Below are 14,037 nucleotides of genomic sequence, written 5' to 3'. Positions count from 1 at the left end.
TTTTGACTTATAAGCGTTAAAGAGGTTAGACAAATAACGAAACATTTTTTTTCAACAGGACCAATTCAATTAAATCCAGAATGAAAAAGTGAGTCAGAAAAAGTGTTGTTTGAAAAAAATAAATAATAATTGAGCTTTTGGGGCTGAAAAAACGTGTCTCTTTTGATTTGGTGGATAGTTAGAAGTGTCGTAGACCTACGAAACCACTTTTATCGGATTCGGCATGCTTCAAACATTTAGAAACAGTCTTGTTTGTGAAGACAGGATTTTTTCTGAATATCTTATTGATTTTAAAGCTGGGAGGCCGCATTTGAAGCCTGTCAACGTCCTACGCTACATCCTACGTTTTAGAGACCTACGTCCTATGTTACGTCCTACGCTGTAGAGACCTACGTCCTACGTTACGTCCTACGCTTTAGAGACCTACGTCCTACGTTACGTCCTACGCTTTAGAGACCTACGTCCTACGCTGTAGAGACCTACGTCCTACGCTTTAGAGACCTACGTCCTACGTTACGTCCTACGTTTTAGAGACCTACGTCCTACGCTTTAGAGACCTACGTCCTACGCTACGTCCTACGTTTTAGAGACCTACGTCCTACGTTACATCCTACGCTTTAGAGACCTACGTCCTACGCTTTAGAGACCTACGTTACGTCCTACGCTGTAGAGTGGCTTGTTTGTTTGTGGGCGTGGTTTGTTTGTAGGTGTGGCTTGATTGTTTGTGGGCGTGGCTTGTTTGTGGGTGTGGTTTGTTTGTGGGTGTGGCTTGATTGTTTGTGGGCGTGTATTGTTTGTGGGTGTGGCTTGATTGTTTGTGGGTGTGGCTTGATTGTTTGTGGGTGGGGCTTGTTTGTGGGCGTGGCATGTTTGTTTGTGGGAGTGGCTTGTTTGTTTGTGGGTGTGGCTTGATTGTTTGTGGGCGTGTTTTGTTTGTGGGCGTGTCTTGTTTGTGCGTGTGGCTTGATTTTTTGTGGGTGGGGTTTGTTTGTGGGCGTGGCATGTTTGTTTGTGGGAGTGGCTTGTTTGTTTGTGGGTGTGGCTTGATTGTTTGTGGGCGTGTCTTGTTTGTGGGTGTGGCTTGTTTGTGGGTGTGGCTTGATTGTTTGTGGGTGGGGCTTGTTTGTGGGCGTGGCATGTTTGTTTGTGGGAGTGGCTTTATTGTTTGTGGGTGTGGCTTGATTGTTTGTGGGTGGGGCTTGTTTGTGGGCGTGTCTTGTTTGTGGGTGTGGCTTGATTGTTTGTGGGCGTGGCTTGTTTGTGGGCGTGGTTTGTTTGTGGGTGTGGCTTGATTGTTTGTGGGCGTGGTTTGATTGTTTGTGGGTGTGGCTTGATTGTTTGTGGGTGTGGATTGTTTGTGGGTGTGGTTTGTTTGTGGGTGTGGCTTGATTGTTTGTGGGTGGGGCTTGTTTGTGGGCGTGGCATGTTTGTTTGTGGGAGTGGCTTTATTGTTTGTGGGTGTGGCTTGATTGTTTGTGGGTGGGGCTTGTTTGTGGGCGTGGTATGTTTGTTTGTGCGTGTGGCTTGATTTTTTGTGGGAGTGGCTTGATTGTTTGTGGGCGTGTCTTGTTTGTGGGCGTGTCTTGTTTGTGGGTGTGGCTTGTTTGTGGGTGTGGCTTGTTTGTGGGTGTGGCTTGATTGTTTGTGGGTGGGGCTTGTTTGTGGGTGTGGCTTGATTGTTTGTGGGTGTGGCTTGATTGTTTGTGGGCGTGTCTTGTTTGTGGGTGTGGCTTGATTGTTTGTGGGTGGGGCTTGTTTGTGGGCGTGGCATGTTTGTTTGCGGGCGTGTCTTGTTCGTGGGCGTGTCTTGTTTGTGGGTGTGGCTTGATTGTTTGTGGGTGGGGCTTGATTGTTTGTGGGTGGGGCTTGTTTGTGGGCGTGGCATGTTTGTTTGTGGGTGTGGCTTGATTGTTTGTGGGTGGGGCTTGATTGTTTGTGGGTGGGGCTTGTTTGTGGGCGTGGCATGTTTGTTTGTAGGAGTGGCTTTATTGTTTGTGGGTGTGGCTTGATTGTTTGTGGGTGGGCTTGTTTGTGGGTGTGGCTTGATTGTTTGTGGGCGTGTCTTGTTTGTGGGTGTGGCTTGTTTGTGGTGTGGCTTGATTGTTTGTGGGTGGGGCTTGTTTGTGGGCGTGTCTTGTTTGTGGGTGTGGCTTGTTTGTGGGTGTGGCTTGATTGTTTGTGGGTGGGGCTTGTTTGTGGGCGTGTCTTGTTTGTGGGTGTGGCTTGTTTGTTTGTGGGAGTGGCTTTATTGTTTGTGGGTGTGGCTTGATTGTTTGTGGGTGTGGCTTGATTGTTTGTGGGTAGGGCTTGTTTGTGGGCGTGTCTTGTTTGTGGGTGTGGCTTGTTTGTTTGTGGGAGTGGCTTTATTGTTTGTGGGTGTGGCTTGATTGTTTGTGGGTGGGGCTTGTTTGTGGGCGTGGTATGTTTGTTTGTGCGTGTGGCTTGATTTTTTGTGGGAGTGGCTTGATTGTTTGTGGGCGTGTCTTGTTTGTGGGCGTGTCTTGTTTGTGGGTGTGGCTTGTTTGTGGGTGTGGCTTGTTTGTGGGTGTGGCTTGATTGTTTGTGGGTGGGGCTTGTTTGTGGGTGTGGCTTGATTGTTTGTGGGTGTGGCTTGATTGTTTGTGGGCGTGTCTTGTTTGTGGGTGTGGCTTGATTGTTTGTGGGTGGGGCTTGTTTGTGGCGTGGCATGTTTGTTTGCGGGCGTGTCTTGTTCGTGGGCGTGTCTTGTTTGTGGGTGTGGCTTGATTGTTTGTGGGTGGGGCTTGATTGTTTGTGGGTGGGGCTTGTTTGTGGGCGTGGCATGTTTGTTTGTGGGTGTGGCTTTATTGTTTGTGGGTGTGGCTTGATTGTTTGTGGGTGGGGCTTGTTTGTGGGTGTGGCTTGATTGTTTGTGGGCGTGTCTTGTTTGTGGGTGTGGCTTGTTTGTGGGTGTGGCTTGATTGTTTGTGGGTGGGGCTTGTTTGTGGGCGTGTCTTGTTTGTGGGTGTGGCTTGTTTGTGGGTGTGGCTTGATTGTTTGTGGGTGGGGCTTGTTTGTGGGCGTGTCTTGTTTGTGGGTGTGGCTTGTTTGTTTGTGGGAGTGGCTTTATTGTTTGTGGGTGTGGCTTGATTGTTTGTGGGTGTGGCTTGATTGTTTGTGGGTAGGGCTTGTTTGTGGGCGTGTCTTGTTTGTGGGTGTGGCTTGTTTGTTTGTGGAGTGGCTTTATTGTTTGTGGGTGTGGCTTGATTGTTTGTGGGTGTGGCTTGATTGTTTGTGGGTAGGGCTTGTTTGTGGGCGTGTCTTGTTTGTGGGTGTGGCTTGTTTGTTTGTGGGAGTGGCTTTATTGTTTGTGGGTGTGGCTTGATTGTTTGTGGGTGGGGCTTGTTTGTGGGCGTGGCATGTTTGTTTGTACGTGTGGCTTGATTTTTTGTGGGAGTGGCTTGATTGTTTGTGGGCGTGTCTTGTTTGTGGGCGTGTCTTGTTTGTGGGTGTGGCTTGTTTGTGGGTGTGGCTTGTTTGTGGGTGGGGCTTGATTGTTTGTGGGTGGGGCTTGTTTGTGGGCGTGGCATGTTTGTTTGTGGGAGTGGCTTTATTGTTTGTGGGTGTGGCTTGATTGTTTGTGGGTGGGGCTTGTTTGTGGGCGTGCATGTTTGTTTGTGGGCGTGTCTTGTTTGTGGGCGTGGCATGTTTGTTTGTGGGCGTGTCTTGTTTGTGGGTGTGGCTTGATTGTTTGTGGGTGGGGCTTGTTTGTGGGCGTGGCATGTTTGTTTGTGGGAGTGGCTTTATTGTTTGTGGGTGTGGCTTGATTGTTTGTGGGTGGGGCTTGTTTGTGGGCGTGGCATGTTCGTTTGTGGGAGTGGCTTTATTGTTTGTGGGTATGGCTTGATTGTTTGTGGGTGGGGCTTGTTTGTGGGCGTGGCTTGTTTGTGGGCGTGTCTTGTTTGTGGGTGTGGCTTGTTTGTGGGTGTGGCTTGATTGTTTGTGGGTGGGGCTTGTTTGTGGGCGTGTCTTGTTTGTGGGTGTGGCTTGTTTGTTTGTGGGAGTGGCTTTATTGTTTGTGGGTGTGGCTTGATTGTTTGTGGGTGTGGCTTGATTGTTTGTGGGTAGGGCTTGTTTGTGGGCGTGTCTTGTTTGTGGGTGTGGCTTGTTTGTTTGTAGGAGTGGCTTTATTGTTTGTGGGTGTGGCTTGATTGTTTGTGGGTGGGGCTTGTTTGTGGGTGTGGCTTGATTGTTTGTGGGCGTGTCTTGTTTGTGGGTGTGGCTTGTTTGTGGGTGTGGCTTGATTGTTTGTGGGTGGGGCTTGTTTGTGGGCGTGGAATGTTTGTTTGTGGGAGTGGCTTTATTGTTTGTGGGTGTGGCTTGATTTTTTGTGGGTGTGGCTTGATTGTTTGTGGGCGTGTCTTGTTTGTGGGTGTGGCTTGATTGTTTGTGGGTGGGGCTTGTTTGTGGGCGTGGCATGTTTGTTTGTGGGAGTGGCTTTATTGTTTGTGGGTGTGGCTTGATTGTTTGTGGGTGTGGCTTGATTGTTTGTGGGTAGGGCTTGTTTGTGGGCGTGTCTTGTTTGTGGGTGTGGCTTGTTTGTTTGTAGGAGTGGCTTTATTGTTTGTGGGTGTGGCTTGATTGTTTGTGGGTGGGGCTTGTTTGTGGGTGTGGCTTGATTGTTTGTGGGCGTGTCTTGTTTGTGGGCGTGTCTTGTTTGTGGGTGTGGCTTGATTGTTTGTGGGTGGGGCTTGTTTGTGGGCGTGGAATGTTTGTTTGTGGGAGTGGCTTTATTGTTTGTGGGTGTGGCTTGATTTTTTGTGGGTGTGGCTTGATTGTTTGTGGGCGTGTCTTGTTTGTGGGTGTGGCTTGATTGTTTGTGGGTGGGGCTTGTTTGTGGGCGTGGCATGTTTGTTTGTGGGAGTGGCTTTATTGTTTGTGGGCGTGTCTTGTTTGTGGGCGTGTCTTGTTTGTGGGTGTGGCTTGTTTGTGGGTGTGGCTTGATTGTTTGTGGGTGGGTTTTGTTTGTGGGCGTGGCATGTTTGTTTGTGGGAGTGGCTTGTTTGTTTGTGGGTGTGGCTTGATTGTTTGTGGGCGTGTCTTGTTTGTGGGTGTGGCTTGTTTGTGGGTGTGGCTTGATTGTTTGTGGGGGGCTTGTTTGTGGGCGTGTCTTGTTTGTGGGTGTGGCTTGTTTGTGGGTGTGGCTTGATTGTTTGTGGGTGGGGCTTGTTTGTGGGCGTGGTATGTTTGTTTGTGGGAGTGGCTTTATTGTTTGTGGGTGTGGCTTGATTTTTTGTGGGTGTGGCTTGATTGTTTGTGGGCGTGGCATGTTTGTTTGTGGGAGTGGCTTTATTGTTTGTGGGTGTGGCTTGATTGTTTGTGGGTGGGGCTTGTTTGTGGGTGTGGCTTGATTGTTTGTGGGCGTGTCTTGTTTGTGGGCGTGTCTTGTTTGTGGGTGTGGCTTGTTTGTGGGTGTGGCTTGATTGTTTGTGGGTAGGGTTTGTTTGTGGGCGTGGCATGTTTGTTTGTGGGAGTGGCTTGTTTGTTTGTGGGTGTGGCTTGATTGTTTGTGGGTGGGGCTTGTTTGTGGGCGTGTCTTGTTTGTGGGTGTGGCTTGTTTGTGGGTGTGGCTTGATTGTTTGTGGGTGGGGCTTGTTTGTGGGCGTGGTATGTTTGTTTGTGGGAGTGGCTTTATTGTTTGTGGGTGTGGCTTGATTTTTTGTGGGTGTGGCTTGATTGTTTGTGGGCGTGGCATGTTTGTTTGTGGGAGTGGCTTTATTGTTTGTGGGTGTGGCTTGATTGTTTGTGGGTGGGGCTTGTTTGTGGGTGTGGCTTGATTGTTTGTGGGCGTGTCTTGTTTGTGGGCGTGTCTTGTTTGTGGGTGTGGCTTGTTTGTGGGTGTGGCTTGATTGTTTGTGGGTGGGGTTTGTTTGTGGGCGTGGCATGTTTGTTTGTGGGAGTGGCTTGTTTGTTTGTGGGTGTGGCTTGATTGTTTGTGGGCGTGTCTTGTTTGTGGGTGTGGCTTGATTGTTTGTGGGTGTGGCTTGATTGTTTGTGGGTGGGCTTGTTTGTGGGCGTGTCTTGTTTGTGGGTGTGGCTTGTTTGTGGGTGTGGCTTGATTGTTTGTGGGTGGGGCTTGTTTGTGGGCGTGTCTTGTTTGTGGGTGTGGCTTGTTTGTTTGTGGGAGTGGCTTTATTGTTTGTGGGTGTGGCTTGATTGTTTGTGGGTGTGGCTTGATTGTTTGTGGGTAGGGCTTGTTTGTGGGCGTGTCTTGTTTGTGGGTGTGGCTTGTTTGTTTGTGGGAGTGGCTTTATTGTTTGTGGGTGTGGCTTGATTGTTTGTGGGTGGGGCTTGTTTGTGGGCGTGGCATGTTTGTTTGTGCGTGTGGCTTGATTTTTTGTGGGAGTGGCTTGATTGTTTGTGGGCGTGTCTTGTTTGTGGGCGTGTCTTGTTTGTGGGTGTGGCTTGTTTGTGGGTGTGGCTTGTTTGTGGGTGGGGCTTGATTGTTTGTGGGTGGGGCTTGTTTGTGGGCGTGGCATGTTTGTTTGTGGGAGTGGCTTTATTGTTTGTGGGTGTGGCTTGATTGTTTGTGGGTGGGGCTTGTTTGTGGGCGTGGCATGTTTGTTTGTGGGCGTGTCTTGTTTGTGGGCGTGGCATGTTTGTTTGTGGGCGTGTCTTGTTTGTGGGTGTGGCTTGATTGTTTGTGGGTGGGGCTTGTTTGTGGGCGTGGCATGTTTGTTTGTGGGAGTGGCTTTATTGTTTGTGGGTGTGGCTTGATTGTTTGTGGGTGGGGCTTGTTTGTGGGCGTGGCATGTTCGTTTGTGGGAGTGGCTTTATTGTTTGTGGGTATGGCTTGATTGTTTGTGGGTGGGGCTTGTTTGTGGGCGTGGCTTGTTTGTGGGCGTGTCTTGTTTGTGGGTGTGGCTTGTTTGTGGGTGTGGCTTGATTGTTTGTGGGTGGGGCTTGTTTGTGGGCGTGTCTTGTTTGTGGGTGTGGCTTGTTTGTTTGTGGGAGTGGCTTTATTGTTTGTGGGTGTGGCTTGATTGTTTGTGGGTGTGGCTTGATTGTTTGTGGGTAGGGCTTGTTTGTGGGCGTGTCTTGTTTGTGGGTGTGGCTTGTTTGTTTGTAGGAGTGGCTTTATTGTTTGTGGGTGTGGCTTGATTGTTTGTGGGTGGGGCTTGTTTGTGGGTGTGGCTTGATTGTTTGTGGGCGTGTCTTGTTTGTGGGTGTGGCTTGTTTGTGGGTGTGGCTTGATTGTTTGTGGGTGGGGCTTGTTTGTGGGCGTGGAATGTTTGTTTGTGGGAGTGGCTTTATTGTTTGTGGGTGTGGCTTGATTTTTTGTGGGTGTGGCTTGATTGTTTGTGGGCGTGTCTTGTTTGTGGGTGTGGCTTGATTGTTTGTGGGTGGGGCTTGTTTGTGGGCGTGGCATGTTTGTTTGTGGGTGTGGCTTGATTGTTTGTGGGGGGCTTGTTTGTGGGCGTGTCTTGTTTGTGGGTGTGGCTTGTTTGTGGGTGTGGCTTGATTGTTTGTGGGTGGGGCTTGTTTGTGGGCGTGGTATGTTTGTTTGTGGGAGTGGCTTTATTGTTTGTGGGTGTGGCTTGATTTTTTGTGGGTGTGGCTTGATTGTTTGTGGGCGTGGCATGTTTGTTTGTGGGAGTGGCTTTATTGTTTGTGGGTGTGGCTTGATTGTTTGTGGGTGGGGCTTGTTTGTGGGTGTGGCTTGATTGTTTGTGGGCGTGTCTTGTTTGTGGGCGTGTCTTGTTTGTGGGTGTGGCTTGTTTGTGGGTGTGGCTTGATTGTTTGTGGGTGGGGTTTGTTTGTGGGCGTGTCTTGTTTGTGGGTGTGGCTTGTTTGTTTGTGGGAGTGGCTTTATTGTTTGTGGGTGTGGCTTGATTGTTTGTGGGTGGGGCTTGTTTGTGGGCGTGGCATGTTTGTTTGTGCGTGTGGCTTGATTTTTTGTGGGAGTGGCTTGATTGTTTGTGGGCGTGTCTTGTTTGTGGGCGTGTCTTGTTTGTGGGTGTGGCTTGTTTGTGGGTGTGGCTTGTTTGTGGGTGGGGCTTGATTGTTTGTGGGTGGGGCTTGTTTGTGGGCGTGGCATGTTTGTTTGTGGGAGTGGCTTTATTGTTTGTGGGTGTGGCTTGATTGTTTGTGGGTGGGGCTTGTTTGTGGGCGTGGCATGTTTGTTTGTGGGCGTGTCTTGTTTGTGGGTGTGGCTTGATTGTTTGTGGGTGGGGCTTGTTTGTGGGCGTGGCATGTTTGTTTGTGGGAGTGGCTTTATTGTTTGTGGGTGTGGCTTGATTGTTTGTGGGTGGGGCTTGTTTGTGGGCGTGGCATGTTCGTTTGTGGGAGTGGCTTTATTGTTTGTGGGTATGGCTTGATTGTTTGTGGGTGGGGCTTGTTTGTGGGTGTGGCTTGATTGTTTGTGGGTGGGGCTTGTTTGTGGGCGTGTCTTGTTTGTGGGCGTGTCTTGTTTGTGGGTGTGGCTTGTTTGTGGGTGTGGCTTGATTGTTTGTGGGTGGGGCTTGTTTGTGGGCGTGTCTTGTTTGTGGGTGTGGCTTGTTTGTTTGTGGAGTGGCTTTATTGTTTGTGGGTGTGGCTTGATTGTTTGTGGGTGTGGCTTGATTGTTTGTGGGTAGGGCTTGTTTGTGGGCGTGTCTTGTTTGTGGGTGTGGCTTGTTTGTTTGTAGGAGTGGCTTTATTGTTTGTGGGTGTGGCTTGATTGTTTGTGGGTGGGGCTTGTTTGTGGGTGTGGCTTGATTGTTTGTGGGCGTGTCTTGTTTGTGGGTGTGGCTTGTTTGTGGGTGTGGCTTGATTGTTTGTGGGTGGGGCTTGTTTGTGGGCGTGTCTTGTTTGTGGGTGTGGCTTGATTGTTTGTGGGTGGGGCTTGTTTGTGGGCGTGGAATGTTTGTTTGTGGGAGTGGCTTTATTGTTTGTGGGTGTGGCTTGATTTTTTGTGGGTGTGGCTTGATTGTTTGTGGGCGTGTCTTGTTTGTGGGTGTGGCTTGATTGTTTGTGGGTGGGGCTTGTTTGTGGGCGTGGCATGTTTGTTTGTGGGAGTGGCTTTATTGTTTGTGGGTGTGGCTTGATTGTTTGTGGGTGGGGCTTGTTTGTGGGTGTGGCTTGATTGTTTGTGGGCGTGTCTTGTTTGTGGGCGTGTCTTGTTTGTGGGTGTGGCTTGTTTGTGGGTGTGGCTTGATTGTTTGTGGGTGGGGTTTGTTTGTGGGCGTGGCATGTTTGTTTGTGGGAGTGGCTTGTTTGTTTGTGGGTGTGGCTTGATTGTTTGTGGGCGTGTCTTGTTTGTGGGTGTGGCTTGTTTGTGGGTGTGGCTTGATTGTTTGTGGGTGGGGCTTGTTTGTGGGCGTGTCTTGTTTGTGGGTGTGGCTTGTTTGTGGGTGTGGCTTGATTGTTTGTGGGTGGGGCTTGTTTGTGGGCGTGGTATGTTTGTTTGTGGGAGTGGCTTTATTGTTTGTGGGTGTGGCTTGATTTTTTGTGGGTGTGGCTTGATTGTTTGTGGGCGTGGCATGTTTGTTTGTGGGAGTGGCTTTATTGTTTGTGGGTGTGGCTTGATTGTTTGTGGGTGGGGCTTGTTTGTGGGTGTGGCTTGATTGTTTGTGGGCGTGTCTTGTTTGTGGGCGTGTCTTGTTTGTGGGTGTGGCTTGTTTGTGGGTGTGGCTTGATTGTTTGTGGGTGGGGTTTGTTTGTGGGCGTGGCATGTTTGTTTGTGGGAGTGGCTTGTTTGTTTGTGGGTGTGGCTTGATTGTTTGTGGGTGGGGCTTGTTTGTGGGCGTGGCATGTTTGTTTGTGGGCGTGTCTTGTTTGTGGGTGTGGCTTGATTGTTTGTGGGTGTGGCTTGATTGTTTGTGGGTGGGGCTTGTTTGTGGGCGTGGCATGTTTGTTTGTGGGAGTGGCTTTATTGTTTGTGGGTGTGTCTTGTTTGTGGGCCACCCACAAACAAACACGCCACACCCACAAACAACACACGCCCACAAACAAACAAGCCACTCCCACAAACAAACAAACCACGCCCACAAACAATCAAGACACGCCCACAAACAAAAACCACACCCACAAACAATAAAGCCACTCCCACAAACAATCAAGACACGCCCACAAACAAAAAACCACACCCACAAACAATCAAGACACGCCCACAAACAATCAAGCCACACCCACAAACAATAAAGCCACTCCCACAATCAAGCCACACCCACAAACAAGCCATGCCCACAAACAATCAAGCCACACCCACAAACAAACAAGCCACACCAACAAACAAGACACGCCCACAAACAATCAAGCCACTCCCACAATTAAACCACACCCACAAACAATCAAGACACGCCCACAAACAAACAAAACACACCCACAAAAAATCAAGCCACACCCACAATCAAGACACGCCCACAAACAAACAAGCCACACCCACAAACAAACAAGCCACTCCCACAAACAAACATGCCACGCCCACAAACAATCAAGCCACGCCCACAAACAAACATGCCACGCCCACAAACAATCAAGGCACACCCACAAACAAGCCACGCCCACAAACAATCAAACCACACCCACAAACAATCAAGCCACACCCACAAACAAGCCACGCCCACAAACAATCAAGCCACACCCACAAACAAGCCACGCCCACAAACAATCAAGCCACACCCACAAACAAACAAGCCACACCCACAAACAAGACACGCCCACAAACAATCAAGCCACTCCCACAATTAAACCACACCCACAAACAAAAAACCACACCCACAAACAATCAAGACACGCCCACAAACAATCAAGCCACACCCACAATTAAACCACATCCACAAACAATCAAGACACACCCACAAACAATCAAGACACGCCCACAAACAAACAAACCACACCCACAATTAAACCACGCCCACACACAATCAAGCCACACCCACAAACAAACAAGCCACGCCCACAAACAATCAAGCCACACCCACAAACAAAAAACCACACCCACCAACAATCAAGACACACCCACAAACAATCAAGACATGCCCACAAACAAACAAACCACACCCACAATTAAACCACGCCCACAAACAATCAAGCCACACCCACAAACAAACAAACCACACCCACAAACAATAAAGACACGCCCACAAACAAAAAACCACACCCACAAACAATCAAGACACGCCCACAAACAATCAAGACACGCCCACAAACAAAAACCACACCCACAAACAATCAAGACACGCCCACAAACAATCAAGACACACCCACAAACAAGCCACTCCCACAAACAATCAAGCCACACCCACAAACAATCAAGCCACACCCACAAACAAACCACACCCACAAACAATCAAGACACGCCCACAAACAATCAAGCCACACCCACAAACAATCAAGACACGCCCACAAACAAACAAACCACACCCACAATTAAACCACGCCCACAAACAATCAAGACACGCCCACAAACAAAAAACCACACCCACAAACAATAAAGACACGCCCACAAACAAAAAACCACACCCACAAACAATCAAACCACACCCACAAACAATCAAGACACGCCCACAAACAATCAAGCCACACCCACAAACAAAAAACCACACCCACAAACAATAAAGACACGCCCACAAACAAAAAACCACACCCACAAACAATCAAGACACGCCCACAAACAATCAAGACACGCCCACAAACAAAAAACCACACCTACAAACAATCAAGACACGCCCACAAACAATCAAGACACACCCACAAACAAGCCACTCCCACAAACAATCAAGCCACACCCACAAACAATCAAGCCACACCCACAAACAAACCACAAACAATCAAGACACGCCCACAAACAATCAAGCCACACCCACAAACAATCAAGCCACACCCACAAACAATCAAGCCACACCCAAAAACAATCAAGCCCCTCCCACAAACAATCAAGCCACACCCACAAACAATCAAGCCACACCCACAAACAAACCACACCCACAAACAATCAAGACACGCCCACAAACAATCAAGCCACACCCACAAACAATCAAGACACGCCCACAAACAAACAAAACACACCCACAATTAAACCACGCCCACAAACAATCAAGCCACACCCACAAACAAACAAACCACACCCACAAACAATCAAGACACACCCACAAACAAGCCACTCCCACAAACAATCAAGCCACACCCACAAACAATCAAGCCACACCCACAAACAAACCACACCCACAAACAATCAAGACACGCCCACAAACAATCAAGCCACACCCACAAACAATCAAGACACGCCCACAAACAAACAAAACACACCCACAATTAAACCACGCCCACAAACAATCAAGCCACACCCACAAACAAACAAACCACACCCACAAACAATAAAGACACGCCCACAAACAAAAAACCACACCCACAAACAATCAAGACACGCCCACAAACAATCAAGACACGCCCACAAACAATCAAGACACACCCACAAACAAGCCACTCCCACAAACAATCAAGCCACACCCACAAACAAACCACAAACAATCAAGACACGCCCACAAACAATCAAGCCACACCCACAAACAAACAAAACACACCCACAATTAAACCACGCCCACAAACAATCAAGCCACACCCACAAACAAACAAACCACACCCACAAACAATAAAGACACGCCCACAAACAAAAAACCACACCCACAAACAATCAAGACACGCCCACAAACAATCAAGACACGCCCACAAACAAAAAACCACACCCACAAACAATCAAGACACGCCCACAAACAATCAAGACACACCCACAAACAAGCCACTCCCACAAACAATCAAGCCACACCCACAAACAATCAAGCCACACCCACAAACAAACCACAAACAATCAAGACACGCCCACAAACAATCAAGCCACACCCACAAACAATCAAGCCACACCCACAAACAAACATGCCACGCCCACAAACAATAACACCACTCCCACAAACAAACATGCAACGCCCACAAACAATAACACCACTCCCACAAACAATCAAGCCACACCCACAATTAAACCACACCCACAAACAATCAAGCCACACCCAAAAACAATCAAGCCCCTCCCACAAACAATAAAGCCACTCCCACAAACAAACATGCCACGCCCACAAACAATAACACCACTCCCACAAACAATCAAGCCACGCCCACAAACAATCAAGCCACGCCCACAAACAATCAATCAAGACATGCACACAAACAAACATGCCACGCCCACAAACAAACAAGCCCCACCCACAAACAATCAAGCCACACCCACAAACAATAAAGCCACTCTCACAAACATGCCACGCCCACAAACAATCAAGGCACACCCACAAACAAGCCACGCCCACAAACAATCAAACCACACCCACAAACAATCAAGCCACACCCACAAACAATCAAGCCACACCCATAAACAAACCACACCCACAAACAATAAAGACACGCCCACAAACAAAAAACCACACCCACAAACAATAAAGCCACACCCACAAACAATCAAGCCACGCCCACAAACAAACATGCCACGCCACAAACAATCAAGCCACGCCCACAAACAATCAAGCCACTCCCATAAACAAACAAGCCACACCCACAAACAAGCCACGCCCACAAATAATCAAGCCACTCCCACAAACAAGCAGCACCCACAAACAAGCCACACCCACAAACAATCAAGCCACACCCACAAACAAACCACACCCACAAACAATAAAGACACGCCCACAAACAAACCACACCCACAAACAATAAAGACACGCCCACAAACAATCAAGCCACAACCACAAACAATAAAGCCACACCCACAAACAAACAAGCCACGCCCACAAACAATCAAGACACACCCACAAACAATAAAGCCACTCCCACAAACAAACATGCCACGCCCACAAACAATAACACCACTCCCACAAACAATCAAGCCACACCCACAAACAATCAAGCCACGCCCACAAACAATCAAGCCACACCCACAAACAAGACACGCCCACAAACAAGCCCCACCCACAAACAATAAAGCCACTCCCACAAACATGCCACGCCCACAAACAAGCCCCACCCACAAACAATCAAGCCACTCCCACAAAC

Source organism: Protomyctophum bolini (assembly GCF_963924005.1).
Source record: "Protomyctophum bolini genome assembly, contig: SCAFFOLD_691, whole genome shotgun sequence".
Classification (NCBI taxonomy): domain Eukaryota; kingdom Metazoa; phylum Chordata; class Actinopteri; order Myctophiformes; family Myctophidae; genus Protomyctophum; species Protomyctophum bolini.
Note: the sequence above shows the minus strand (reverse complement) of the source record.